The sequence below is a fragment of the Mauremys reevesii genome, linkage group 12 (genome assembly GCF_016161935.1).
Source record: "Mauremys reevesii isolate NIE-2019 linkage group 12, ASM1616193v1, whole genome shotgun sequence".
Taxonomy (NCBI): Eukaryota; Metazoa; Chordata; order Testudines; family Geoemydidae; genus Mauremys; species Mauremys reevesii.
Window position 1 is genome coordinate 46,106,605 of NC_052634.1, and position 27,807 is coordinate 46,134,411.

Sequence of the window (27,807 nt, forward strand, 5' to 3'; positions counted from 1 at the left end):
CATGTCCCCAATGCGGGGTATACGGTGGGTCAGTTCAAGGTACAGCAAGTAAGCGGTGAGGGTACATCACTCATACAAACAGGTTACAGATAGTCATGGGCACGAATAAGCAGGCTGAGTAATGGGGTTGGGACAACCCTCACATGGTGGAGTATGGTTTGGTGGGTTCATGGCTTAGGGGATAGAGTCCAACGGGGGGTCTACAGGTTCCGTCCCCCCTGTGGGTGCACAGAGTCACGCCCGCTCACTCCTGGTACTGGTGGTGGCCGGTGACGTGCTCCGTGTAAATGTCTCTGGACCAGCGGATAGTGTCCGAGACCATTAAGCGTCTCATGAGCTGCGCTTAGCTCAAAGAGCCGAGAAGTGATGCTCGGTCTTTGCGGCACGCGCACACCCCCTGCCCCCACCGCTTTCTACCTCGCCGGGGCGAGCACTCAGCCACGCACATGGCAAAGTTAAGGTCTGTCGCACTCGACCTGAGCTCAACTACACTTGATCTTAGCTCCAAGGAGCCGAGAAGCACAGAGCTTTACAGAGCACAAAGAATTTAGATCTGTTTTTTTTAAACCAGTATGTTCTCCCTGGGGGAGGTGCACCGTGCCCAGAAGTACTGCAATACCAGGTCAATGCATGGGGTGGACAGAGCAAGCTCCTATTCCAACTCCCTGTTCCAAAAATCAGTTTAATATACAGTCCTCAAATAAAGGACATATCAGATATTCAACTGATAAGAACAGATTTAAAGTTTATTAGAGAATATTTGAAAATGAACGATACAAAGTGTTTGAAGCGTCAGTTATCGTGTCATTGGTGGTAACATACAGGTTGTGGGGGGATATTAGCATTTTGGTATTGGACAGCATAGATTTAAATGTTTATTAGAAAATGTTTAAGAATAGATGATACAGAGAGTTTGTAACATCAGTTATTGGTCATCAGGGGTGACATACAGAGTATAGGGGGATGCTAGTACTTTGGTATTGGACAGCACATAACTTATACAGTGTGCAATGTTCCCAATGTGGGGTATACTGTGGGCGAGTTCAAGATACAGTCAGCAAGCAGTGAGGGTACATCATGCATACAACAGTTAAAGACAGTCACAGGTATAAATAAGCAAGCCAGGTAATGGGGATAGAATGACCCTCACATGGCAAAGTTAAGGTCTGTCGCACTCGACCTGAGCTCAACTACACTTGATCTTAGCTCCAAGAAGCCGAGAAGCACAGAGCTTTACAGAGCACAAAGAATTTTGATCTGTTTTATTTAAACCAGTATGTTCTCCCTGGGGGAGGTGCACCGTGCCCAGAAGTACTGCAATACCAGGCTGATGCGTGGAGCGGATGGAGCAAGCTCCTATTCCAACTCCCTGTTCCAAAAATCAATTTAATATACAGTCCTCAAATAAAGAACATATCAGATACAATTTAGATAATGCTTTCCCAGCCAGAAGGCAAACTGATAAGAACAGATTTAAATTTTATTAGAGAATATTTAAAATAAACGATACAAAGTGTTTGAAGCGTCAGTTATTGTGTCATTGGGGGTAACATACAGGTTGTGGGGGGATGTTAGCGTTTTGGTGTTAGGCAGCATATACATATACACAGTCTGTCATGTCCCTAATGCAGGGTATACGGTGGGAGAGTTCAAGGTACAGCCAACAAGCAGTGAGGGCACATCACTCATACAAACAGGTTATGGATAGTCGTGGGCGTGAGTAACTGAGCGGACTGGGTAATGATGATAGGATGACCCTCACAGGGCAGAGTTCAGTTTGTTTGGTTCAGGGCTCAGGGGATAAAGTCCAACAGAGGAAGTTTCCAGGTCTCTTCCCCCTTGCGGGTGCGCGAAGTCACGCCGGCTCACTCTTGGTATTGACGGTGGCCGGTGACGTGCTCTGTGTAAATGTCTCTGGACCACCGAATAGCGTCCGAGACCATTAGGCATCTCATGAGCCACGCGTAGCGACGGCTCACCCCACAGGTCCGCAGCACACGCTCGTTAAGGGGGTCCCAGGCACCCAAGACCCCAACGATCAGAGCGTCGGTGTAGACCTCGTAGCCCTTTGCTCGCAGGGTGTCGGCCAGGGGAGCGTACTTTTCGAGTTTGCGGGCTCGGGCTTGGCGGAAGGCCGTGGTCCTATTCTCGAACGGGATCATCACGTCGACGAGGATGATCTTTTTCCGGTCCTCATCCGTGACGACGATGTCCGGGCGCAGCGTGCTGTCGGTGCCGGGGATGGTGCGATTGACAGCGATCTCTCCCAGGTGCGGGGCGATGGCCTTCACCAAGCGGTCCTAGACGGCATTGTGGCGCAGCTGCCAGGCTCTGCCGTGGGGTCTGCAGCTGCACAGGACGTGGGGCAAGGTCTCCATGGCGTACCCGCACCTCCGGCAGCGTTTGTCCGGGTTCCCGTGGCGGATGGCTCCGTTGAGGGGGACACAGTTCAGCCGGGCGCGGTGTATGAACCGCCAGTCGGCGAAACGGATGAAGCTGCCTGAGGGGAGGAAGTGGTTGCTGGAGTCCCACTTGCTGGTGACCTCGAAAACCTTGCCCTGGTCCGGCTTTTTCTTCAGGGTGTCCACGTAGAGCGCGTGGACAGCGGCCTTCAGGGTCTTCTCTAGCATGCCTCTGGCTCCAGGGCTGACGATGGTGTTGTCTTCCGTCCCGATCCGTGGTACCAGGACTCCTGGCTCTCGCCGATCTTCACTCCATACCCAGCGGCAGCCCAGTCGCTTTCCCAGTCGGCGGGTGGCGTTGCGGGCGCGGGACCACAGCGAGGCGACGTCGTCCCTGAACGGGCCGAATTCTCCATCCAGGGAGCCGCTCAGGAAGGCGGCCACATCTTGGTCGGAGGGGGGTCTGCCGATTCGCCTCGCGGTGGCGGCGCGCAGGGCGGTCGTCGCGATGTTCTTGACCGTGGCGTCCGGGCATGTCAGGAGGCGGAAGGCGTGCGTGATTACCGCGATGTCGCAGAGGTCTCCCATGCGGGGGACGTTGGCGCCCCCGTGACGGTGAGCGATGTATACGAGCTGGCGTTCTGGGGTAGGGACAGCCACTTCTTCACCAGCTGCCGGATGTTGTTGTCCGCCTTGTTGAGGGGCACCTTTGCTACGGCGGATCCTCTCAGGACGAAGGCGATGCCGGGGATCAGGAAGGTGTTGAGGGCATTGATTTTCTGCCACGGCGCCAGCAGGGATGCGTCGATCTTGGCGGCGTCCTGCAGGATCTCCCGGATGTTGTCCTCGGGGGTCTGCCGGACGCGGAAGCCCGTCGGCGTGCCGAGGTGCTGGTACGCCTGCCCCTCCGCCATGGGGACAACGGACTCGCCCTGGATAAGGAACTCCGTCATCAGAACCGAGTCCCTCTTGTTCCCGTCAACGTGGAGGGACGCGCACTTCTTGGCGTTGAAGCGGAGTCCCGTCCAGTCTGCGGCTCTCCCGATGGTGTCGAGCATGCCCTGGAGTCTCTCGGGGTTGTCCGCGATCAGGACCAGGTCGTCCGCGTAGGCCAAGATGCTCACCCTCTCGCCATGTAGGTCGAAGCCGTCAGTGCCGTCGGAGATCGCCCGCAGGAGCGGCTCCATGGCGAGGTTGAAGACGATGGGGCTGAGGGGGCAGCCCTGCTTCACGCCACTGCGGATTGGGATCTCGGCGGTCTCTCCTTCAACCGAGCGGATGGTGGTGCTGCAGCCCTCATAGAGTTCCCGGATCAGGCGAAGGAAGGTCTCCGGCATCCCGAACTCCCGTAGCGTGCTGAAGATGTGGTGGTGGGGGATGGACCCGAAGGCGTTGGCCAGGTCGAGCCACGCTACCGTGCACTGCTTCCGCTCCCTCCTGGTCGACTGGAGGACGGTCTGGAGCAGGAAGTTGTGCTCGTAGCACCCCTCCGACGGCATGAAGCCCTTCTGGGCCGGGCTGATGGCTCCCCCGGTCGTCGCCCACTCCGTGATCCTGGCTGCCAAGCAGCTGGTGTACAGTTTGTACATCGTGGAGCAGAGGGAGATGGGTCTCCAGTTGCTGGGGTCGTCTCGCTCGCCCTTTTTGTGGATCAGGACGGTCATGGCCTTCTTCCAGGAGGTGGGCGACCGGCCGAAGCGCCGACACAGGTTAAAGATGCCGGAGAGCACGAGGCAGCCGGGGTCTCGCTTCTTGAGGAGGCCGTAGGGGATGCCATCTTTTCCGGGCGCGGTGTTTTTGGTTCTGGAGAGCCGCGCCGACACCTCTTTGGGCGTGAAGTCGGCCTCTAGACCGTCTGCATTGGCGACGCGGGGCAGCGGACGGAGGCACTCCGGGCGCTGCGCGTCGTTCCTGGGCGTGCCGCCGAATACTCCGAGGAAGTAGCGGTAGAGGCGCTCGGGCGGGATCATGCAGTATGACGGGGGACCATCGAGGACCTCTCTTATGGCCTTGAGGCGGTTTGATCTGTACAGCTTCTGGATCCTTGAAGCTGCTGCCGGGTCGTAGCGGTGGCTGGCATTCCTTCTTCCAGTTCCTCTGGAGGAGGTGGCGCGACTCGGGGCGGGTCGTCTGAAAGCAGGCCGGGTGGTCTCTTGGTTAGGCGTCCTCTTGGGGGCAGTCTCTGCCGCCAGCTCCTGGGTGAGCCTGTTGACGAGCAGATCGAATTCCTCAAAGGAGGCTGCTGCCTGGAGCTTCTCGATCCAGGTGGTCTGCCAGGGTGTGGCTGGCCTATTCATCGACCGCCGGTCCTCGTGTTCCTCGGCCTGTGTGGGTAGTGTGTCTGCAGTTTGGTTGATAGGTGGCCTCGTTTGTGGCTCGGGGGACCTCTCGGTTGGCCCCTGAGGTGTAGACGCCGGTGGGGTAGTAGCATTGCTGGTTGACGGTGTGACTTGGTTCGGATCGGTGCGAGTAGGGGCGGTGCCCGGGCTTCCGCGTGCGGCCGTCGTCCGAGGGGTTGTTGTGGGGGCGTGCGACCGTCTGGTGGTCGGGATTGGCCTGGCGTCTCTTGGGGCCGTGCCGATCTGTCTGGCGATGGGGGTCTGGTGCTGTGGTCTGGTCGTAGCGGCGGGGCCTCCAGTGGTAGCAGTGTGTGGGGCGGTCTGAGGAGTGGTCCCCGCTCCTCCGGTGGGTGAGGTTCGCAGGGCAGGCTGGGGAGTTGCGTTGGTGACCCTCGTGGCTGGTGCCCGCAGGGTGTGCCGGGAGCCGGCATTGGTGCCGCCAGCAGCAGGGTCTCGTGCGGCCACGCGTGGTGGAGCGCTGACCCTTCTTGGGGCGGGGTCACATTGGTTGGCGGGGGCACTGAGACGCCTTAGTTCAGAGAGCTTCCGGGCGACTTGGGTGGATGTGAAGGGGTTCCAGTTGGTAGGGGCTCGGTCAGTGTTTCTCGCTGTGGTAGTCGTTGTTTTGGCGGCAGTGCCCTGGTCCACCAGCTCGGGGGCTGGAGTGGGTTCCCGGGCGGCGGGCGGCGGGGTCGCTCTGGCTCTTTGTGGCGCGGGAGCAGTGGGCTGGGGCACAGGGTGGCGGGGGACCGGGGCCGGGGTTGTTGTTGTGCGGGCCTTCTTGCAGCTCGTCTGGTGCGTCTTGCATTTCTTCTGGCACTCGAAGGGCAGGCTGCAGAGGGCACAGCTGAAGGCGGTGGACCGGCCGTGGCATCTCCTCAGGTGTCTGGTGAGCCCTCCGAGGCGAGGGAAGTGTCGGGGCAGCGGGCAGATGGGGCAGATGAGCGCGTCTGTAGTGAGGGGGTATTGGAGGTAGACAGTGTCTGGGGTGGAGCAGCCATTTTGTGGAACGTTAGGGCCCTCTTGGTCATCCTCCGTCGCACGGCTGGTGGGGGGGGGGCATCCTCCAGCAGTAGCTGTGTCCCTTGAGTATTTGGGGTTTCTCCCAGTGGCTGGAGTTCCTGGGAGGCGTGGGTGTCCTGCAGGGGGTTGCCCCTCGGCGGCAGGGATTGCTGGGGTGCAGGAGGTGTGTCCGGCCACCGTAGGAAGACAGGGGAGTCATCTCGCGGTGGCTGGGGCTCCTGGAGTGCAGGAGGCGTGTCCGGCCATCGCAGGAAAACAGGGGAGTCGTCTCGCGGCGGCTGGGGCTCCTGGGTTGCGGGGGGGGTGGTCGATGGGCACCGGCGGACCGGCGCGGCATCTCTTGGCTGTTGCAGCGATCGGCGGTCGGCGGCCCGGTCTGGCGGGGTCTGGAGCGGCGCGTCCGCGGGGGGGGGGCAGACTCCTGGTTGCTGCAAAACATCAAGGGGCTCCCCAGGCGCCGCGAGTGGCGGCGCCTGGGGCTCCCGACAGGAGTCTCCCGACGGGCCGGGCGGCAGTTGCCCAGGCACGTCGCGAGGCTCTCTGGGCCGCTCGGGAAGCGGCAGCCAGGGCAGGGGGCAGGGATCCCCCGGCCAGAGGGGCGGCGGCAGGAACGTGCGGCAGAGCCCCTCGGGCAGCAGTATACGGGGCGTGGGGCAGGGGTCCCCCAGCTGCTCCGGCCAAAGCATATAGCGGGGCTCCCCAGGCTATGCAGGTGGCTGGGGCGTGGGGCAGGGATCCCCCGGCGGCTCAGCCGTTAGCGGCTGGAGCACGTAGCCGGTCACCTCAGGCTGCCAGGGCGGCGGCGGTAACCGGGACGAGGGGCGGCAGTCCCCCAGCGGCTCGGGCAGCGGCCACTGGGGCACGGAACAGGAGTCCCTGGGCAGCCCAAGCAGCGGCGGCAGCTGGGGCTCGGTGCCGGGACAGGGGTCCCCCGGTGGCACGAGCAGCGGCAGCATGCCGCGGGGCTCCTCGGGCCGCCCAGGCGGCGGTATCCGGGGCATGGGGACGGGATTCCCCTGCGGCTCGGGCAGCGGCCGCCGGGGCGTGGGGCAGGAGTCTCCGGGCAGCGGCGGCGGAGACACGCCGCGGGGCTCCGCGCGCTCAGGCGGCGGCATCCGGGGCGCGGGGCCGGGATCTCCCAGCGGCTCAGGCACCGGCCGCAGGGGCGAGCGGCCGGAATCCCCGGGCAGCTCGAGCTGCAGTGGCGCGAGCGCGCGCGGGACCCCGGGAGCGGCAAACGGGCCGCGGGCCGGGAGTCCCCCGGCGGCTCAGCCAGTAACAGCGGGAGCACGCCGCAGGGCTCCCTGGGCCGCCCAGGCGGGGGCGGCCGGGGCGCGGGACCGGGATCTCCCGGCGGCCCAGGCGGCGGCCACCGGGGCGTGCGGCGGGGATCCCCGGGCAGCGGCGGCAGAGGTACGCCGAGGGGTTCCCCGGGGATTGGCGATCGGGCCGCGGGGCAGGAGGCTCCAGGCGGCGGCAGCCGGGGCGCGGGGCTGGGGTCCGCGGGCGGCTCGGGCAGTGGCCGCCGGGGCGTGGAGATGGGATCCCCGGGCGGCTCGGGCAGCGGCCGCCGGGGCGCGGAGCTGGGATCCCCGGGCGGCTCGGGCAGCAGCCGCCGGGGCGCCGAGCAGGAGTCCCTGATCAGCGGCAGCGGAGGCACGCCGAGGGGCTCCCTGGGCCGATCAGGTGGCGGCAGCCGGGGCGTGGGGCCGAGATCCCGGGGCAGCGGCAGCGGAGGTACGCCATGGGGCTCCCTGGGCTGATCAGGCAGCCGCCAGGGCACGGGACAGGAGTCCCCCAGCAGATTGGGATCGGCGATCGGGCTGCGCGGCAGCCGGGGCGTGGGGCTGGGATCCCCGGGCAGCAGCAGCTGGGACACATGGTGGGGCTTGGGGCAGGGACTCTTCCGCGTCTCAGGCAGTGGCCAGAGCACGCGGTGGGGCTCCTCAGGCAGCCCCTGCAGCAGCAGCGCAGTGCAGGTAGCTCCTGATAGCGGAGCTGTGGTGGGGTCCCCCCCCGGGGGCCAGGGCTGGGGTGTAGTGGGGCACTTACCCATGGGGAGTAGCGGTTGGTCAGTGGGCGTCTCCTCCGGTAGTTGGGGCGGGCGGGAACGGGCTCCAGCTGGTGCTAGCGATGGTGAGGCTATAGGTTCCTCCAGCGGTGGGGGGTGGCGCTCGGTAGTCAGGTCGGCTCCTTGCAGCTGCCGGTCATCAGGGAGAGGTTTCTCGGGCTGTGGGTGTTGCTGAGTATCCGGGAGTTTGTCTGGCGGCAGGCAGATAGCAGGGCGGTGCACTGGTAACTGGGGAGCATGACGCCTGCTCCCCCGTGTGGTGGGGTCTCGCTCGGTCGGTCTTGGGATACGGGAGCTGATTGCTGCAGCACCTCGGTCTCCAGGCTTCCTGGCTCGGCATGTCCCTGGGACCCTGTGGGCTACTATAGCCGGGAGCCTGTGCAGGGCAGCAGAGTGCTCCTGGACAGGGGTTGGCTCCCTGGGCTGGGGTGCAGGAGCTGCAGGGTCTGTCTTATGGGACATTATTAGGTCCCCTTAGTATGTATCTCATAATGAAGAGATTAAACTGATAAGAACAGATTTAAATTTTATTAGAGAATATTTAAAATAAACGATACAAAGTGTTTGAAGCGTCAGTTATTGTGTCATTGGGGGTAACATACAGGTTGTGGGGGGATGTTAGCATTTCGGTGTTAGGCAGCATATACATATACACAGTCTGTCATGTCCCCAATGCGGGGTATACGGTGGGAGAGTTCAAGGTACAGCCAGCAAGCAGTGAGGGCACATCACTCATACAAACAGGTAATGGATAGTCGTGGGCATGAGTAAATGAGCGGACTGGGTAATGATGGTAGGATGACCCTCACAGGGCAGAGTTCAGTATGGTTGGTTCAGGGCTCAGGGGATAAAGTCCAACAGGGGAAGTTTACAGGTCTCTTCCCCCTTGTGGGTGCGCGAAGCCACGCCGGCTCACTCTTGGTATTGACGGTGGCCAGTGACGTGCTCTGTGTAAATGTCTCTGGACCACCGGATAGCATCCGAGACCATTAGGCATCTCATGAGCCGCGCGTAGCGACGGCCCACCCCACAGGTCCGCAGCACGCGCTCATTAAGGGGGTCCCAGGCGCCCAAGGCCCCAACGATCAGAGCGTCGGTGTAGACCTCGTAGCCCTTTGCTCGCAGGGTGTCAGCCAGGGGAGCGTACTTTTCGAGTTTGCGGGCTCGGGCTTGGCGGAAGGCCGTGGTCCTATTCTCGAACGGGACCGTCACGTCGACGAGGATGATCTTTTTCCGGTCCTCATCCATGATGACGATGTCCGGGCGCAGCGGGCTGTCGGTGCCGGGGATGGCGCGATTGACAGCGATCTCTCCCAGGTGCGGGGCGATGGCCTTCACCAGGCGGTCCTGGACGGTGTTGTGGCGCAGCTGCCAGGCTCTGCCGTGGGGTCTGCAGCTGCACAGGACGTGGGGCAAGGTCTCCATGGCGTACCCGCACCTCTGGCAGCGTTTGTCTGGGTTCCCGTGGCGGATGGCTCCGTTGAGGGGGACGCAGTTCACCCGGGCGCGGTGTATGAACCGCCAGTCGGCGAAACGGATGAAGCTGCCTGAGGGGAGGAAGTGGTTGCTGGAGTCCCACTTGCTGGTGACCTCAAAAGCCTTGCCCTGGTCCGGCTTTTTCTTCAGGGTGTCCACGTAGAGCGCGCGGGTGGCGGCCTTCAGCGACCTCTCCAGCACGCCTCTGGCTCCAGGGCTGACGATGGTGTTGTCCTCGTCCCGATCTGCGGTATCAGGACTCCTAGCTCCCGCCGATCTTCGCTCCATACCCAGTGGCAGCCCAGTCGCTTTCCCAGTCGGCGGGTGGCGTTGTGGGCGCGGGTCCACAGCGAGGCAACGTCGCCCCTGAACGGGCCGAATTCTCCATCCAGGGAGCCGTTCAGGAAGGCGGCCACGTCTTGGTCGGAGGGAGGTCTGCCGATTCGCCTCGCGGTGGCGGCGCGCAGGGCGGTCGTCGCGATGTTCTTAACTGTGGCGTCCGGGCACGTCAGGAGGCGGAAGGCGTGCGTGATGACCGCGATGTCACACAGGTCTCCCATGCGGGGGACGTTGGCGCCCCCGTGCCGGTGGGCGATGTATACGAGCTCGTTGCTGGCGTTCTGGGGTAGGGACAGCCACTTCTTCACCAGCTGCCGGATGTTGTTGTCCGCCTTGTTGAGGGGCACCTTCGCCACGGTGGATCCTCTCAGGACGAAGGCGATGCGGGGGATCAGGAAGGTGTTGAGGGCATTGATTTTCTGCCACGGCGCCAGCAGGGATGCTTCGATCTTGGCAGCGTCCTGCAGGATCTCCCGGATGGTGTCCTCGGGGGTCTGCCGGACGCGGAAGCCCGTCGGCGTGCCGAGGTGCTGGTACGCCTGCCCCTCCGCCATGGGGACAACGGACTCGCCCTGGATAAGGAACTCCGTCGTCAGAACCGAGTCCCTTTTGTTCCCGTCAACGTGGAGGGACGCGCACTTCTTGGCGTTGAAGCGGAGTCCCGTCCAGTCTGCGGCTCTCCCGATGGTGTCGAGCATGCCCTGGAGTCTCTCGGGGTCGTCCGCGATCAGGACCAGGTCGTCCGCGTAGGCCAAGACGCTCACTCTCTCGCCATGTAGGTCGAAGCCGTCAGTGCTCTCGGAGATCGCCCGCAGGAGCGGCTCCATGACGAGGTTGAAGACGATGGGGCTGAGGGGGCAGCCCTGCTTCACGCCGCTGCGGATAGGAATCTCGGCGGTCTCTCCTTCCACCGAGCGGATGGTGGTGCTGCAGCCCTCGTAGAGTTCCCGGATCAGGCGAAGGAAGGTCTCCGGCATCCCGAACTCCCGTAGCGTGCTGAAGATGTGGTGGTGGGGGATGGACCCGAAGGCGTTGGCCAGGTCGAGCCATGCTACCGTGCACTGCTTCCGCTCCCTCCTGGTCGACTGGAGGACGGTCTGGAGCAGGAAGTTGTGCTCGTAGCACCCCTCCGACGGCATGAAGCCCTTCTGGGCCGGGCTGATGGCTCCCCCGGTCGTCGCCCACTCCGTGATCCTGGCTGCCAGGCAGCTGGCGTACAGTTTGTACATCGTGGAGCAGAGGGAGATGGGTCTCCAGTTGCTGGGGTCGTCTCGCTCGCCCTTTTTGTGGATCAGGACGGTCATGGCCTTCTTCCAGGAGGTGGGCGACAGGCCAAAGCGCCAACACAGGTTAAAGATGCCGGAGAGCACGAGGCAGCCAGGGTCTCGCTTCTTGAGGAGGCCGTAGGGGATGCCATCTTTTCCGGGCGCGGTGTTTTTGGTTCTGGAGAGCTGCGCCGACACCTCTTTGGGCGTGAAGTCGGCCTCTAGACTGTCTGCGTTGGCGACGCGGGGCAGCGGACGGAGGCACTCCGGGCGCTGCGCGTCGTTCCTGGGCGGAAGCAGAGGCTGAATGAGCTCCCCCTTCACATCTAGTGAGGAGCTGTGTGAAAGACTTCAGGAACAGACCACGTTTGCATAGACACACCTACTCTGCCTAGCTATGCAGCATGATGGGGACACTTTCCCAAAATGACCAGTTTTGAATGGTGGTGGGTTACAAATCACTTTAGGATTGAGTGGAATGAAATGTTGTTATCCTTCCTGCATGAGTGAAGGGCAGCAGAACATACCTAGTCGGTCCTGATGGAGGGGTAGGTGGGTGAGGAATCGCTTTCATTGGACTTCATAGAAGTGATTGAGAATTTCACCCTAAAACAGTGGTCCCCAAACATTTCACTCTGTGCCCTCTTATCCAGTTGGGGAAGGGCAAAACCAGAGCTTGAGGCATTCAGCCCTGGGTGGTGGAGCTCAGACTTTTGGCTTCAGCCCCAGGCACTAATGCCAGCCCTGGCAACCCCATTAAAACAGGGTTATGACCCACTTTGGGGTCCTGACCCGCAGCTTGAGAACCACTGCTCTATGCTGATGGGAGAGAGTTTTCATGTGGGTGCAGTTAATCCACTTCCCCAAGAGGTGGCAGCTATGTCAGTGGGAGAAGCTATATCGGTGGGTGTGCAAGCTGTGGTGTTCACCACATTTAAGAAGTTTAATCAAACCCCATTTTTAAAACCACTTCTGGTCTGGGAATGGCAAAGGATCTCGAGGAAGCAGGGTCTGTCCTTCAAAGTCTTGGAGATCATGAGTCCATGGTCATGGGGGTATAGCTTAGTGGTACAGTGCTTGATGGTAGATCAAGTGATCCTTGATTCAAGCCCCAGTGTTCTCTTATAACCTTCTTTCTTTTTTTTTTTAAAAAGGAAAACATTTTCATTTCCATTCTTCATTATGTTCAGGAGCTCCACTATACGGGGGTGCTTGATATGAATGTAAACACTCAACATTTCACTGTCCAAATGCACAAAAACCTAGCAAAGCTGTCCATCAGCTGAAATCAGTTCCAATCCTCTAACTGTCTAGTTTATGTTTTCATCAATTAAACAAAGGTATCATAGGAATGTACATTTGAAGATCCCTCTTCTCCAGGAGCTATGTTGTGCAGAAGAACAAGAGCCACATCCAGCTACAGTTCAGGAGTCTGATGACCAAAGAGCCAATAAATGTTCTGAGGGATGGAGAAAAATGCCTTCTAGTGAGCTCAACCTGTTTCGCTTATCAAAAGAAGATTGAAAGGTGACTTCATTGAAGTGTTGAAGGGCCTTCATGGAGAGAATAGATTGGGTATTAAAGGGCTCTTGAATCTAGCAGAGAAAGGCATAACAAGACCCAGTGGCTGGAAGGTGAAAAGAGACAAATTCATATTACAACTAAGGCACAAATATTCAACAGCGAGGATGATTCACCACAGGAACAAGCTACCAAGGAAAGTGGTGGATTCTCCATCTCCTGATGTCATTTAATGAAGACTAGCTGCCTTTCTGGAATGTGTTTGCCCCAAAAGTAGCTCTTGTGTCATACAGGAGGCCTGTGATATGCAGGGGGGTCAGATTAGATGCTCTAATGGTCTCTTCTGGTCATAAAGTCGACTAATTTCTGAAAAACTGACTGTAGCACTGGGAGCAGCGTCTGATGTTTCCCTGTCTAGCCGGCTTGCTTCCTAGAACGAACGCTCCTTGAGTGGGGTGATCCACAGGGAGTAGCTCAAACCTCCAAAGTGCCTGGCCAGGGGCAGGACATTAGCCCAGCAAGGGAGGGGTGTGGCAGTGACATCACAAAGGCCTTTTGCAGGACCTCAGACTATTGGTCAAAGGTGGTGGGGAGGTGGTGACCTCACAGAGAGATGCTGACATCAGCCAGGCAGGACAGGGGTGAGGGGCCAGGGAAACCTCAGAGACCCTGTGGCTTTGCTTCAGCAAGTCTCCTTCTCCAGGTCTCTCTTTGAGGACTGAGAGAGTATTCGGGTTCACGTACGTGAGCGCCAGGAGGAACCTCTTTCGAGTTTTCTCCTTCCCTTTTCCTGATTTTACTAGAAAACAGCCGTCCCTGTTTAGAACGTAAGAGCCTCCTCGAGGTTTGAAACCTGTTCAGTCTGATCCATCTGGTGACAGTTGAATTTTAGGCATGGAAAACACGACCTTAAGGAGGCAGAATTTTATTCCGTACCTGGGATTTTGTCCCTTAAAATCACTGGGGACATTAGGGTTTGTTCTTTTTGTTTCACCTTTTCCTCCATCCATCCCTCGCTCCTTTCTCTTTGTCTCTTGCTTCTTTTGTCCTTTCTCCTGTTCCCCTCCCAAAACCAGGAACAGTGTCGGGGTGTGTTTGGGGCGGGGCAGAAGAGGGGATGGGCGGCACTGGGGAGGAGCTTGGGGTGTTGGGGCGGGGCAGAGAGGGAATGGGCGGCACTAGGGGAGCGGGAGCTTGGGGGTGTTGGGGCGGGGGCAGAAGAGGGGATGGGCGGCATCGGGAGGAGCTCGGGGGTTGGGCACGTGGGCAGAGAAGGGGATGGGCGGCACTGGGGATTGGGAGCTCGGGGGTGTTTGGGGAGGGGTAGAGAGGGGATGGGCGGCACTGGGGAGGGGAGCTTGGGGGTGTTGGGGCAGGGGCAGAAGAGGGGATGGGCGGCATCGGGGAGCTCGGGGGTGTTTGGGGCAGGGGGCAGAGGGGATGGGCAGCACTGGGGAGGAGCTCAGGGGTTGGGGCGGGGTAGAGAGGGGATGCGTGGCACTGGGGAGGGGGAGCTCGGGGATGATGGGGCGGGGCAGAAGAGGGGATGGGCGGCACTGGGGAGGGGAGCTCGGGGGTGTTTGGGGACGGGGCAGAGAGGGGAAAGGGAGGTCGGGGGTGTTGGGGGTGGGGGCAGAGAGGGGATGGGCGGCACTGGGGAGGGAGCTTGGGGGTGTTTGGGGTGGGAGCAGAAGAGGGGATGGGCGGCACTGGGGAGGAGCTTGGGGGTGTTAGGGGACGGGGCAGAGACGGGGATGGGCGGCACTGGGGAGGGGAGCTCGGGGTGTTTGGGGCGGGGTCAGAGAGGGGATGGGTGGCACTGGGGAGGGGAGCTCAGGGGTGTTTGGGGTAGGGGCAGAGGGGATGGGCGGCACTGGAGGAGGGGAGCTCGGGGTGTTTGGGGTGGGGGCAGAAGAGGGGATGGGCGGCACTGGGGAGGGTGCTCGGGGTGTTTGAGTGCGGGAGCAGAAGAGGGGATGGGCGGCACTGGGGATTGGGAGCTCAGGGGTGTTTGGGGTAGGGGCAGAGAGGGGATGGGCGGCACTGGAGGAGGGGAGCTCGGGGGTGTTTGGGGTGGGGGCAGAAGAGGGGATGGGCGGCACTGGGAAGGGGAGCTCGGGGGTGTTGGGGCAGGGGCAGAAGAGGGGATGGGCGGCATCGGGGAGTTCTGGGGTGTTTGGGGGCGGGGCAGAGGGGATGGGCGGCACTGGGGAGGAGCTCAGGGTGTTGGGGCGGGGCAGAGAGGGGATGGGCGGCACTGGGGAGGAGCTCAGGGGATGATGGGGCGGGGGCAGAAGAGGGGATGGGCGGCACTGGGGAGGAGCTCAGGGGGTGTTTGGGGGAAGAAGAGGGGATGGGCGGCACTGGGGAGGGGAGCTCAGGGGGTGTTTGGGGTGGGGCAGAAGAGGGGATGGGCGGCACTGGGGAGGGGAGCTTGGGGGTGTTAGGGACGGGGCAGAGACGGGGATGGGCGGCACTGGGGAGGAGCTAGGGGTGTTTGGGGCGGGGTCAGAGAGGGGATGGGTGGCACTGGGGAGGAGCTCAGGGGTGTTTGGGGTAGGGGCAGAGAGGGGATGGGCGGCACTGGAGGAGGAGCTCGGGGGTGTTTGGGGTGGGGGCAGAAGAGGGGATGGGCGGCATCGGGAGGGAGCTCGGGGGTTGGGCACGTGGGCAGAGAAGGGGATGGGCGGCACTGGGGATTGGGAGCTCAGGGGTGTTTGGGGAGGGGTAGAGAGGGGATGGGCGGCACTGGGGAGGGGAGCTTGGGGGTGTTGGGGCAGGGGCAGAAGAGGGGATGGGCGGCATCGGGGAGCTCGGGGGTGTTTGGGGCGGGGGCAGAGGGGATGGGCAGCACTGGGGAGGGGAGCTCAGGGGTTGGGGCGGGGCAGAGAGGGGATGCGTGGCACTGGGGAGGGGAGCTCAGGGGATGATGGGGCGGGGCAGAAAAGGGGATGGGCGGCACTGGGGAGGGAGCTCTGGGGGTGTTTGGGGACGGGGGCAGAGAGGGGAAAGGGAGGTCAGGGGTGTTGGGGGTGGGGGCAGAGAGGGGATGGGCGGCACTGGGGAGGGGAGCTCAGGGGTGTTTGGGGGTGGGAGCAGAAGAGGGGATGGGCGGCACTGGGGAGGGGAGCTCAGGGGTGTTGGGGCGGGGCAGAGAGGGGATGGGCGGCACTGGGGAGGGGAGATCAGGGGGTGTTTGGGGCGGGGGCAGAGGGGGCCGCACTGGGGAGGGGAGCTCGGGGTGTTGGGGCGGGGTCAGAGAGGGGAGGCGGCACTGGGGAGGGGTAGCTCGGGGATGGGCGGCACTGGGGAGGGGGAGCTCAGGGGGTGTTTGGGGCAGGGGCAGAGAGGGGATGGGCGGCACTGGGGAGGGGAGCTCAGGGGTGTTTGGGGCAGGGCAGAGAGGGGATGGGTGGCACCGGGAGGGAGTTCGGCGGGGTGTTGGGGCGGGGCAGAGAGGGGAGGCGGCACTGGGGTGGGGAGCTCAGGGGTTGGGGCGGGGCAGAGAGGGGATGGGCGGCACTGGGGAGGCGCTCGGGGGGTTGGGGCGGGGCAGGGATGGGGATGGGCGGCACTGGGGAGGGGAGCTCGGGGGTTGGGGCGGGGCAGAGAGGGGGAGGGGCGGCAGTGGGGAGGGGGAGCTCGGGGGGGGTTGGGGGCGGGGCAGGGATGGGGCTGGGCGGCACTGGGGGAGGGGGAGCTCGGGGGGGGGTTGGGGGCGGGGCAGAGAGGGGGATGGGCGGCAGTGGGGGAGGGGGAGCGCGGGTGGGTGTTTGGGGGCGGGGCAGAGAGGGGGAGGGGCGGCAGTGGGGGAGGGGGAGCTCGGGGGGGGTTGGGCTGCTCAGGAGCCGCCTCGCGAAAGCTTAAAGGCCACGTGACGCCCTCTCGGAAACTCCGCCTCTCCCGAGACAGCCAATAGGATGAGGAGGCAGAGCCCTGACCAATGGGAGCGCAAGAAGACACCTTCCCCCCCCCCGCCCAGTTCCAGTGCGAGGTTGGGGGCTGCAGTGACCAGAGCCCCCAGCAGGGTGCAGCGGGGGGGGCTGCAGTGACCAGAGCCCCCAGCAGTGTGCATCGGGGGTGCTGGGTGACCAGAGCCCCAGCAGGTTGCAGCGGGGGCTGCAGTGCCCAGAGCCCCCAGCAGGGTGCATCGGGGGGGGCTGCAGTGACCAGAGCCCCCAGCAGGGTGCATCGGGGGGGGGGGGCTGCAGTGACTGGACCCCCCAGCAGGGTGCATCGGGGGGGGGCTGCACTGACCAGACCCCCCAGCAGGGGGGCTGCAGGCCGTGGGGTTCCCTGCAGTCTGGTGCCATTCTCAGGGAGACCCGCAATAGCCTGACCCCACCCCTGTCCGCGCTCCCGCCCGGCCCCCCAGCCCACTGCCTCTTGAGCAGCCCCCCCTGCGGTGTCACCACGACCCCCCCCAGCTGTGTCCCCCCCGCAGCTTCCCAGCCCCCCAGCTCCCCTCCGGTGGCCCCCCCACACTTCCTCCCTGCAGCCTGCCCCATTCCCCCCCGAGTCCCAGCTTCACCCCCCGACATCTCTCCAACCCACCTCCCCCCATCGCAGCCTCTGCCCCCCAGTGCCCCGGCCCTGCTCCCCATGGGGGGCTTGAGAGGCCCCCACCCCCCGGCCGCTCCACTCCCCACAATGGGCAGCTGCTGGCGCTGAGGAAGGGGGGTCTGGGCCAGGCCAGGTGCTGGGCCAATCCTGGTGAAAGAGAGACGAGCCGGCAAGGCTGAGAGGCCCCTCCCTTGTCTGGGGGGGGGACAGGGGCTCCCACAATTTGGCCAGTGTCACCCTCCCCCATCCAGAGGAGACGTCCGCTCCCAGCAGGCCGTGCTCCATCTCCACCCCGGAGGGGGAAGCCCCCAGTCCAGCAGTGCCCCCCACCCCGCCCCCATCAGCAGCCAAGCCGGGAACCTGCCCCTTCTCCCCTGCGAGGGCTGCAGGACTCCTGCCCCGCAGCACCAGCCTCCCCATGTCCCCGGGGTGGGGTGGGAAGGGGGATTCCTTCTTCCCATTGCCCAGATCCCACCCCACCCCGGGCTGCCCAGACGGGGCCGGGGCTGCAGCAGTTGGCTGCTTCCCAGGGCTCCCAAGGAGCCGCCAGGAGAAGGGACGAGATTCTCCACGGCGCTGCAGCCGTTCACACTGGGACCCGTCTCACACGGGGGAAACTGAGGCACCAGGGAGGGCGAGATGGGCTGCACCAGCTCAGATTGGGAGTCTGTGGGAGAGCCAGGAATAGAACCCAGGAGTCCTGGCTCCATGGGCAGCTTGGGACTCCTCCACTTGGGAGGCTGGGCGGGCCCTGACTGTGGCCCTGCCCCAAGGCCTGCTGCCACTCAGCCTCCTGCTGCCAAAGCCCCGCCCACACGCCCCCTCCACCCCGCCCACACGCCCCTTCAGCCCCGCCCACACGCCCCTTCAGCCCCGCCCACAGGCCCCCCTCAGGACCCCTTTGTTCCACTCCCCTGACCCCCGCCCACCTCTCACGTCTCTTCCCCCGAGGCCCTGCCCCTTGTGCCTCTTCGCCCCCACCCCAAGGCCCCCCCCCACCTGCCTCTCTGCCGTTTGCACCCCTGGCCTCTCCCCCCACGGCCCGATGTGGCCGGATGGAGCTTGGGAAAGGGCGGAGTGAGGATGGGGCCTTGCGGGGGAGAGGACGAGTGGAAGCAGGGCCTCTGGGTGGAGCACAGGCCAGGTGCCTCCCCGGGCCCCTTATACCCACCGCCCCTGCCTGGCTCCCGGCCTCCCCGGCTCTAACCACTAGACCCAGCGGCACTGGGACAATTTGTATAGTGGGAGGTGCTGAGAGCCAGTGAACAAACCTGTAAACCCTGCACAGGATGGAAACCACTTCAAGCCAGGGGGTGCACAAGACTGGCCCCCACTCCCTTCCCAGAGCCAGCGGTGGGACCCGGGTACCCTGGCTCCCAACCCCCACTCTAACCACTAGCCTGCACTGCCCTGCCACAGCTGGGGAGAAGAACCAGGAGTCCTGGCTCCCAGCCTGGTCGTGGGTGGAGCAGGACGTACTGGCCATGGGCTCAGCTGGGCATCGCTTACCATTAGGCTGGATGTTATCCCAGTGCTGACCTCCAGCCCCACAGCTCTGCTGGTGCCCCTCACTCCCGACCCGCAGCCCCTTGGATCCCCCCAGCACTGACGGTGCCCCTCACTCCCGACCCGCAGCCCCTGCTATCCTAGTCCTGACCTCCAGACCCACAGCTTTGCCGGTGCCCCTCACTCCCGACCCGCAGCCCCTCCTATCCCAGTCCTGACCTCCAGACTCACAGCTCTGCTGGTGCCCCTCACTCCCGACCCGCAGGCCCTTAGGCGTCCACCAGTTCTGACGGTGCCCCTCACTCCCGACATGCAGCCCCCGCTTTCCCAGTCCTGACCTGCAGCCTCACAGCTCTGCCGGTGCCCCTCACTCCCGACCCGCAGCCCCCGCTATCCAGTCCTGACCTGCAGCCTCACAGCTCTGCCGGTGCCCCTCACTCCCGACCCGCCGCCCCCGCAATCCAGCCCTGACCTGCAGCCTCACAGCTCTGCCGTTGCCCCTCACTCCCGACCCGCAGCCCCTGCTATCCCAGTCTTGACCTGCAGACTCACAGCTCTGCCGGTGCCCCTCACTCACGACCCGCAGCCCCTGCTATCCCAGTCCTGACCTGCAGACTCACAGGTCTGCCGGTGTCCCTCACTCCCGACCCGCAGCCCCTGCTATCCCAGTCCTGACCTCCAGACTCACAGCTCTGCTGATGCCCCTCACTCCTGACCCACAGACCCCTGGGTTCCCTTCAGCTCTATCGGTTCCCCTCACTCCCGTCCCGCAGCCCCCTGGGTTCCCCCCAGCTCTAGTGGTGCCCCTCACTCCTGACCCGCAGCCCCTGCTATCCCAGTCCTGATCTCCACACCCACAGCTCTGCTGGTGCCCCTCACTCCCGTCCCGCAGCCCCCTGGGTTCCCCCCAGCTCTAGTGGTGCCCCTCACTCCTGACCCGCAGCCCCTGCTATCCCAGTCCTGATCTCCACACCCACAGCTCTGCTGGTGCCCCTCACTCCCGACCCGCATCCCCCTGGATTCCCCGCTGAGCTACCCAGTTACTGCGCTGCCGGTGCCCCTCACTCCCGACCTGCAGCCCCTACTATCCCAGACCTGACCTCCAGACTCACAGCTCTGCTGGTGCCCCTCACTCCCGACCCGCAGCCCCTACTATCCCAGACCTGAGCTCCAGACTCACAGCTCTGCTGGTGCCCCTCACTCCCGACCCGCAGCCCCTCCTATCCCAGTCCTGAACTCCAGCCTCACAGCTCTGCTGGTGCCCCTCACTCCCGACCCGCAGCCCCCTAGTCTCCCTCCAGCTCTGCCGGTGCCCCTCATTCCCGACCCGCAGCCCCTCCTATCCCAATCCTGATCTCCAGATCCACAGCTCTGCTGGTGCCCCTCACTCCCGACTTGCAGCGACTGGGCTTCCCTCTGAGCTCCCGACTCTCTGTTCTGCCGGTGCCCCTCACTCCTGACCCACAGACCCCTGGGCTTCCTTCAGCTCTACCGGTGCCCCTCACTCCCGACCCGCAGCCCCCTGGGTTCCCCCCAGCTCTAGTGGTGCCCCTCACTCCTGACCCGCAGCCCCTGCTATCCCAGTCCTGACCTCCAGACTCACAGTTCTGCTGCTGCCCCTCACTCCCGACCCGCAGCCCCTCCTATCCCAATCCTGATCTCCACACCAAGAGCTCTGCTGGTGCCCCTCACTCCCGACCCGCAGCCCCCTGGATTTCCCGCTGAGCTCCCCAGTTACTGCGCTGCCAGTGCCCCTCACTCCCGACCCGCAGCCCCTACTATCCCAGTCCTGACCTCCAGCCTCACAGCTCTGCTGGTGCCCCTCACTCCCGACCCGCAGCCCCCTCGATTCCTCGCTGATCTCCCCAGTTACTGCGCTGCTGGAGCCCCTCACTCCCGACCCGAAGACCCTTAGGCGTCAACCAGCTCAGACGGTGCCCCTCACTCCCGACCCGCAGCCCCTGCTATCCCAGTCCTGACCTCCAGACTCTCAGCTCTGCTGGTGCCCCTCACTCCTGACCCGCAGCCCCCTGCACTCCCTCCAGCTCTGACGGTGCCCCTCACTCCCGACCCGCAGCCCCCTCGATTCCTCGCTGAGCTCCCCAGTTACTGCGCTGCTGGTGCCCCTCACTCCCGACCCGCAGCCCCTTAGGCGTCAACCAGCTCTGACTGTGCCCCTCACTCCCGACCCGCAGCCCCTGCTATCCCAGTTCTGACCTCCAGACTCTCAGCTCTGCTGGTGCCCCTCACTCCCGACCCTCATGGGTCACCCCTGGAGCAGGTTAAAGCTGCAGGTTGACAGTGGGGTTGCTGCCCCTGTGAACAGCTGCTGTAGCACCGCATGGGCAGGACAGGGAGAGCCAGTTATACCCCTCCCCTGCCCCAGCCTGTATCAGGGGATGGGAGCGCTCACACCCTGGGGCCCCTGAGTTGGGACGGAGGGAGGCCCCCGTGCACCAGGGATGCTGTAAGGGCGAACAGGGGCACCCACCCACGCACCCGAGATCTTCTAGGGGGGGAGAGTGGCACCCACACACTCAGGATCTTGTAGCGGGGGACAAGGGCATCCACACTCTGGGATCCTCTGCAGAGGGACGGACACCCACACATCCAGGATTCTGTATGGGGGGTAGAGGTACCCGGACACCTGGGCGGAGGATTGGGGCACCAAAACATCCGGGATCTTACCTGGGAGGACAGCGGCGCCTGCAGCTCGACATGAGACGGGGGCAGGGGAAGCAGGAGCATTTCCCAGTTCCAGGCTGTCCCCGTCTGGCCAAGGCACAGCGCTCACAAGCAGAGTTTAAAGCTCCAGCTGCCAGGCTGCAGAACAAGCCGGGCCCTGTGGCTGGTACCTGTGATCCCAGCTCCTGGGGAGGCTGAGGCTGGCGGATCGCTTGAGCTCAGGAGTTCTAGGCTGCAGGGGGCTGTGCCGATCGGGTGTCCGCACTAAGTTCAGCATCAATATGGTGATCCCGGGGAAGCTTGGGGTCCCCAGGTTGCCTAAGGAGGGGTGAACCAACCCAGGTTGGAAATGGAGCAGGTCAAAACTCCCATGCTGATCAGTAGTGGGATTGCACCTGTGAATAGCCCCTGCAGCGTAGCCTGGGCAAGACAGTGAGACACAGTCTCTTTTTATACAGACACCCCCGCAGAGCCTGGAGGGGGGGATGGGAGCACCCACACGCTGGGGATTCTGACTTGGGGTGAGGGACGCCCCCCTGCGACACAGATCTTGAAAAGGGGAACAGTGACACCCACAGCTCCCGGATGGGGGCAGGCAGGGGAAACCACACATGGGAGCTAGTTCATGGGGTGGGGGACAGAGACACTCACCAGAGATCCTGGATGGCAGCACCCACATCATGGTGATCTTGAACTGGGAGGAGGGAAGCACCATGTACCAGAGATTCTGAAGGGGGAACAGGGACACTCACACACCAGGTGTCTTGCAGCAAGAGCTGTGGTCTTCATTTACACAGGGCAGTGATGGGGAATTAACCACGTCCCTTGCGGAGCTTGTTCCACTAGATGATTAGCCTCATTGAAGTACCCAAACCTTTTAACAATAAGAAGTGAAATGAAATGGCCACATGATGGCAACAGAACCTAAGAAATTTGTTAGTCTCTAAGGTGCCACAGGTACTCCTGTTCTTTTTGAGGATACAGACTAACATGGCTGCTCCTCTGAAACCTAAGAGATGAGAAGCCATGTTCTTGTTCAATGTGCATTGAAGCTGAAAAGGGAGATGTTTCCTCTTTGATTCCTAAGCCCCCAACTCTAATCCACTAAACACCCCTTTCCTCCCACAGCCAGGACTAAAACCCAGGAGTCATAACTCGTGGCCCCCCTTAACCTTCTCTCTGTGAGGAGGAAGAAGAAGCTCTGAGACCCCTGGGCTGTCCCCTTGCCACCCTGCCTGGGCTGCACTTGGAACCCAATGGGGTTTCCTTGGGCAGTTTTGAATCTTGCTCCCAGGAAGGGTGTAATTTTAGGAGCAGGTTCCAAATAGTGCAATTAACCAGCCAGAAGGGGCAGCAGGTATCGGTGTAGGAGCCATTGAAATAATCACAGCAAAGTAGTTCAGGGAAACTGTTATTAATGACGTGTGAGTGAAAGGTGAGAATCTGATGGTGTCAGTGTCACACTAGAGAGCGCTGAGATGGTTTTAAATTTGTCATCCAAACCCAGCCACCACCTAGCACATGGTTTAACCTCTTCCTCTCTTACTGTTGCTCCTTATCAGGGAAGGGGAGAGAGCAAACGAGCAATAGAAACACAGACCTAGTGACCGAACCAACCTTTCTTTGCTCTGCAGTAACTCATCTTGCATCGGCGGCTGTTGAAGCTACAAGGCAGAGGACTAAGTACAACATTTAAACTTATGTTTGACCTCAGAGAATAAAACAAATGTGTCTGTAGAAAGAGGGGAGTCGAGTTCAATCCCTTGTCACCATCAATGTGCAAACCAGGAACCTGTTGGTGTCACTCGGCCTAAGTAAACCAAAGTTGTGAATTTGGGCCTGAGTGAACCCAAGTTCTTCCATGCTGTGAACTTTAACCAGCCTAAAGGCTTGGCTACACTTGCAAATTTGCAGCGCTGCAGCAGGGTGTGAAAACACACCCTCTCCAGCGCTGCAAATTGCGGTGCTACAAAGCGCCAGTGTGGTCAAAGCCCCAGCGCTGGGACCATGGCTCCCAGCGCTGTACGTTATTCCCCACAGGGAGGTGGAGTACGGACAGCGCTGGGAGAGCTCTCTCCCAGCGCTGGCGCTTTGACTACACTTAGCGCTTCAAAGCGCTGCCACGGCAGCGCTGCCACGGCAGCGCTTTGAAGTGTAAGTGTAGCCAAAGCCTAAGATGCTAACAAAACAGCAAGCAAAATGTGTAACTGTCAGCTGTCTCAGCTTGCAGCTGCAGGACAGTTTGAAACAGCAAAAAGCGGCGGGGAGGAGGGGGAGGGGGGGAGGAAAATCTGCATGTGTCTGTGCTGTGAAGGCCGTAGATAAATATGCAAATGGGAACTTTTCTAACACGCTGAGATGTAATGTTTAAAGTAACTGCTGTTGGGAAGGGAGGGGTGAGGGGGAAAACCAAACAAAAGGCTTACACAAACAAGGGGGGTATAAATGCTGGGACCCCGCCTGCGCGTGGGTGTGCAGGATTTGAGATGCTTTTTCTCCCTGGCACCTTTTTTTGAGCTCAAATAAACGTGGTTTTGCTTCTCCACCCTGGTGTGTTAATTAGTGCGACGTCACCGGGCAACGAACCCTGCTGTTGCTCTGCCTCGGGCCCTTTGAGCCGGCAACAAACCTGTTGCTTTGCATTCCTGATGTGTCACCATCATGTGGCTATTCTGTCTCAGCCCCTTTAATTAAAAAATTGTGTTTTTTTCATAGAAACTATATTTTCCTTGTAGAGACACAGGGGCAGATTAATCTACAAAGGGAAGGTGATTCCAAGGCAGTTCTGGAGGAGAAGGGAACGTTTTCAGCATCACTAAATTATTTTGTTGTGCCTCACAGAGAGAGAGAAAATAAACCTATTAATTTGAGCTACCAACACAGTTCACAGCATGAAATACACAATTTTGTGTTCAATGAGTTCTGTTCAGTTACATAATATGAAAAATATGTATTGGGCAATGCATGAAAACCTCACTGCATTGAACAACCCACCTGATCTAGTCAATGTACTACAGAATATTTAAAGAAGTTAAGAAAGATGTGCTTATAAATTAATGTGTTGTGCCATTTACACACACACAAGACACAGAAGAAACTGAATTATTTGAGCTACTAAAATTTCCATTTTCTCACAGCATTTTAGGTCTCAAGGTTGTTTTAATTTGCTTATTTTTTTGGAACTAGAAATGGGGAAAGAGTACACTGAAGTCAGTGGAATTACCGCAGTGAGGGATTAGTCACATTTTTTGCCACTAACAAAACCTTTGTTAACACAGAGTTAACTTTGACAGTGAACATCTCTTACCTTCCAGAACATCGAGATCAGTAAAACTCAAACTCTGGAAAAACAGGGAATACAGAGTGAGAATACATGCCTAGATAACCTTAACTCTGCCCTCTGGAAGAGAATCCCTGATAGCATATGAGAACAAGGAAAGGTTTGGGGACAAATTACAGCTACTTCCCAAGAGTTTGTTTCTTCTGAAATTAATTGACCCTGGCCCCATCCATTGATCCTGGCCTGGTGTCTGGCTGTGAAATTTACTGTTTTTATCCCAGCATATTTGTAAAGCAGTCTCTTCTTTAAAAGCTCCTTTATTCTAGGTTATACAAGCAGGTCACTTCCCCAGGTATTTCAAGGAGATGGAATTTTCCTGACCCACAGGGAACTTAAACTAACATGCTCAAGATCACACATTCCTTAGGAGAAAATGAAGGGGAAAAAAAACCAAAACCCACCAAACCGTTGCTGTATCTACCCAAATGATCAATGAGACCAGAAAGTGAGACTGTGCAATTAACTGTCTGGGACGACACTGACTCTGCAGTTACTTGGATGCAGACACACCCAGCTCTACCGTTGGTAAATGTACAGAGACTCTGCTGCTGCTCATGAACTAGCAGCACATGACCTCTGAACAGCTGTCATTCAAATGTATCTGAAAGTCACAAGGTACAACGATCTGTGTTAAAGGAAGGCTGCCATTTATTAGAGCCCGAATTGATGCCGTGTGCACAAAGAGAGGATTGAATGTGTAACAGGGAGTTTGGTAAATCCTGGTTATTTTAGTTTTGTAACAGGCTCCTGTCCACCCCCAGTAGAGTTTTCAGTCCCAATGGCAACTTACTTACCAAATGTAATACAGACTAGTCCATTCCTCCCATGTGGATGTGGTTCTTGTTCTTCTGCACATTGTAGCCCATGGAGGCCAAGGACCTGCAAATGTGTCTTCATGTGAATTTGTTCAATTGATGAAAACAAACCTAGACACTTAGAGGATTGGAAGTGATTTCAGCTGGGGGACATGTTTGCTAGGTTTTAAGGCATTTGCACAGGAAAACATTGAGTGTGTCCATTCATTTCCGGGATCCCCATTTAGTGGAGCTCCTGGAAATGGAATTATTTTTACTGAAGGAACAGGTTTGTGAGAGGGTACTTGGATTTGAACCAAAGACCACTTGATCTGCAGTCAAACACTCTACCACTGAGCTATACCCCCATGACATTTACATAGGCAAGTCAGTGACCTTAAGGATTTTGAAGGACGGGCTCTGCCTCTGAGAGCTCCTTTTCTATTCCCAGACCACAGGGGTTTAAAAAATGGGGTTTGATTAAACTTTATATACACATGTAGACACCACAGCTTGCACACCCACCAACATAGCTTCCCCCCACTGTCATAGCTACCACCTCTCGGGGAGATGGGTTAACTGCACGGACAGGACAGCTCTCTCCCCTCCGCTTAGAGCAGCTTCATTATTTATGAACAGGTGGGAAAGAACCTCCTGAATGGACAGCAACCAATGTATCAAATATTGCTGTGTCTGCATTCAATATGGGTAACTGGTCATATTGGGCTGGATTAGTAGGAGCGTTGCCAGCAGATGGAGGGAAGTGATTATTCCTCTAGTCAGCACTGGTGAGGCCACATCTGGAGCACCGCGTCCAGTTTTCACCCCCCGCCCCCACTACAGAAACAAATTGGAGAGAGTCTGGGGGAGGGCAACAAAAGTGATTAGGGGGCTGGAAGACATGATTTATGAGGAGAGGCTGAGGGAACTGGGATTGTTTAGTCTGCAGAAGAGAAGAATGAGACGGGAGTTGATCGCTGCTTTCAACTACCTGAAAGGGGGTTCCAAAGAGGATGGATCTAGACTGTTCTCAGGGGCACCAGATGACAGAACGAGGAGCAATGGTCCCAAGTTGCGGTGGGGAAGGTTTAGGTTGGATCTTAGGAAAACCCTTTTTCACTAGGAGGGTGGTGAAGCACTGGAATGGGTTCCCTAGGGAGGTGGTGGAATCTCCTTCCTGAGAGGTTTTTAAGGTCAGCCTTGACAAAGCCCTGGCTGGGTTGATTTAGTTGGGGATTGGGTTGGACTAGATGACCTCCTGAGGTCCCTTCTAACCCTGATATTCCATGATTTGAAGCTGTTCCCGTGTATCAAGATGAGCTGCAGCTCAGCAAACCCCAAAGATCTGAGTGAGACGAGCTACAGGGCCTGTGGAAAAGAGCACTCCCAAAGACCCAGAATAACAGCTGTTTTCCTGAAAATCTGCTTTGCAGTGCACTAAACCTAAACAGCCCACTATCGGTTGTCTGTCATTCAAACCAATCACCAGGGGAGAGCGCGAACGCAGTCCCCCACTACCACAAATTATGCAGTCAAGTTTCCCGCATTTGGGGAAATCACAGGGGTCAGCACACCCGCAGTGCAATGGATGAGCCTCACCCTGGGAAAACCACCTTCATGATCATGGTATCTCCCCTGCCAGGTAAGTATGAGTTCCTGCTGCCCGGCCGCCGCCCGCCCTCGCTCGCCCCGCACTTATAACACACGGGCGGACCGCGCCCCACCGCCGGCCTCGCCCCCACCGGCCCCCACTGCCGACAGCTGCCCCGACGTGGCCCCCGGAGACCGTCCCTTCCCCACGCCGAGCTCCCGGTGCCAAAGTCGGGCCCTGCCTGGCAGCCTGCGTCCGCTCCCACAATGCTCTGCTCGCACACAGATCTGCATACCTGCTCACGCGGCTCCGCCCCTCCGCTCGGGCCCCTCCCCCTGCCCGCCCGGGCCGCCGCTCTTGCCTGCCCTGTAGGGGTAGCCGGGTCCCGTCCGGGGTTAGCCAGGCCAGCAGAGAGACCACGTGACCCATCTGCTGCTGGGGAAAGAGCGCAGCTTGCGTGTCGCTTCTCTCTCTCGCTCTCCCCCCACCGGCAGTTGGTCCAATACAGGACTGACCTCCCCTCCCCTCGCAAAAAACCCACTTTTCCAAACAGTCCTTCTTTCCCTGCCCCCTAATTCTGCTTTCACACCCTGGGACCATCTCCTCTCTTTGTCTCTCCCCCCCCCCCAGGTAAAGCAGAGATGGAGGCAACTTCAGCCACTGGAGACAGCCCCAGCCAGCGCTGCAGCTGCCCCGGGGGCAGGGGGGTGTTTGCAGACACAGGAAGGGAGCAGCTGGGAGCGGTGGGTGCTGGGAACAAGGAGGCAGGAGAACAAAGCCCAGAGATGGGACATTGGGCAGCTCCTGGGGGCGGGGCTCTGGCACAGACGGGGGCGGGGCAGCTCCTGGGGGCGGGGCAGCTCCTGGGGGCGGGGCTCTGGCACATTTTGAC

The 27,807-nt window shown here is 60.2% G+C and overlaps 3 non-coding genes and 1 pseudogene across 3 annotated transcripts; all 4 read right to left on the bottom strand.

Moving 5' to 3' along the window:
- Positions 1-585: 585 nt before the first annotated feature.
- Positions 586-771, bottom strand: LOC120376438. Its single transcript, XR_005587316.1, has one exon. It is a non-coding gene; the product is annotated as a U2 spliceosomal RNA (small nuclear RNA).
- A 518-nt stretch (positions 772-1,289) lies between these two features.
- On the bottom strand, positions 1,290-1,504 carry LOC120376472 (annotated as a pseudogene).
- Positions 1,505-25,620: 24,116 nt separating this feature from the next.
- TRNAC-GCA lies at positions 25,621-25,692 on the bottom strand. Its single transcript has one exon. It is a non-coding gene; the product is annotated as a tRNA-Cys (tRNA).
- A 1,118-nt stretch (positions 25,693-26,810) lies between these two features.
- LOC120376167 lies at positions 26,811-26,974 on the bottom strand. The gene has a single exon (XR_005587074.1). It is a non-coding gene; the product is annotated as a U1 spliceosomal RNA (small nuclear RNA).
- Positions 26,975-27,807: the final 833 nt, after the last annotated feature.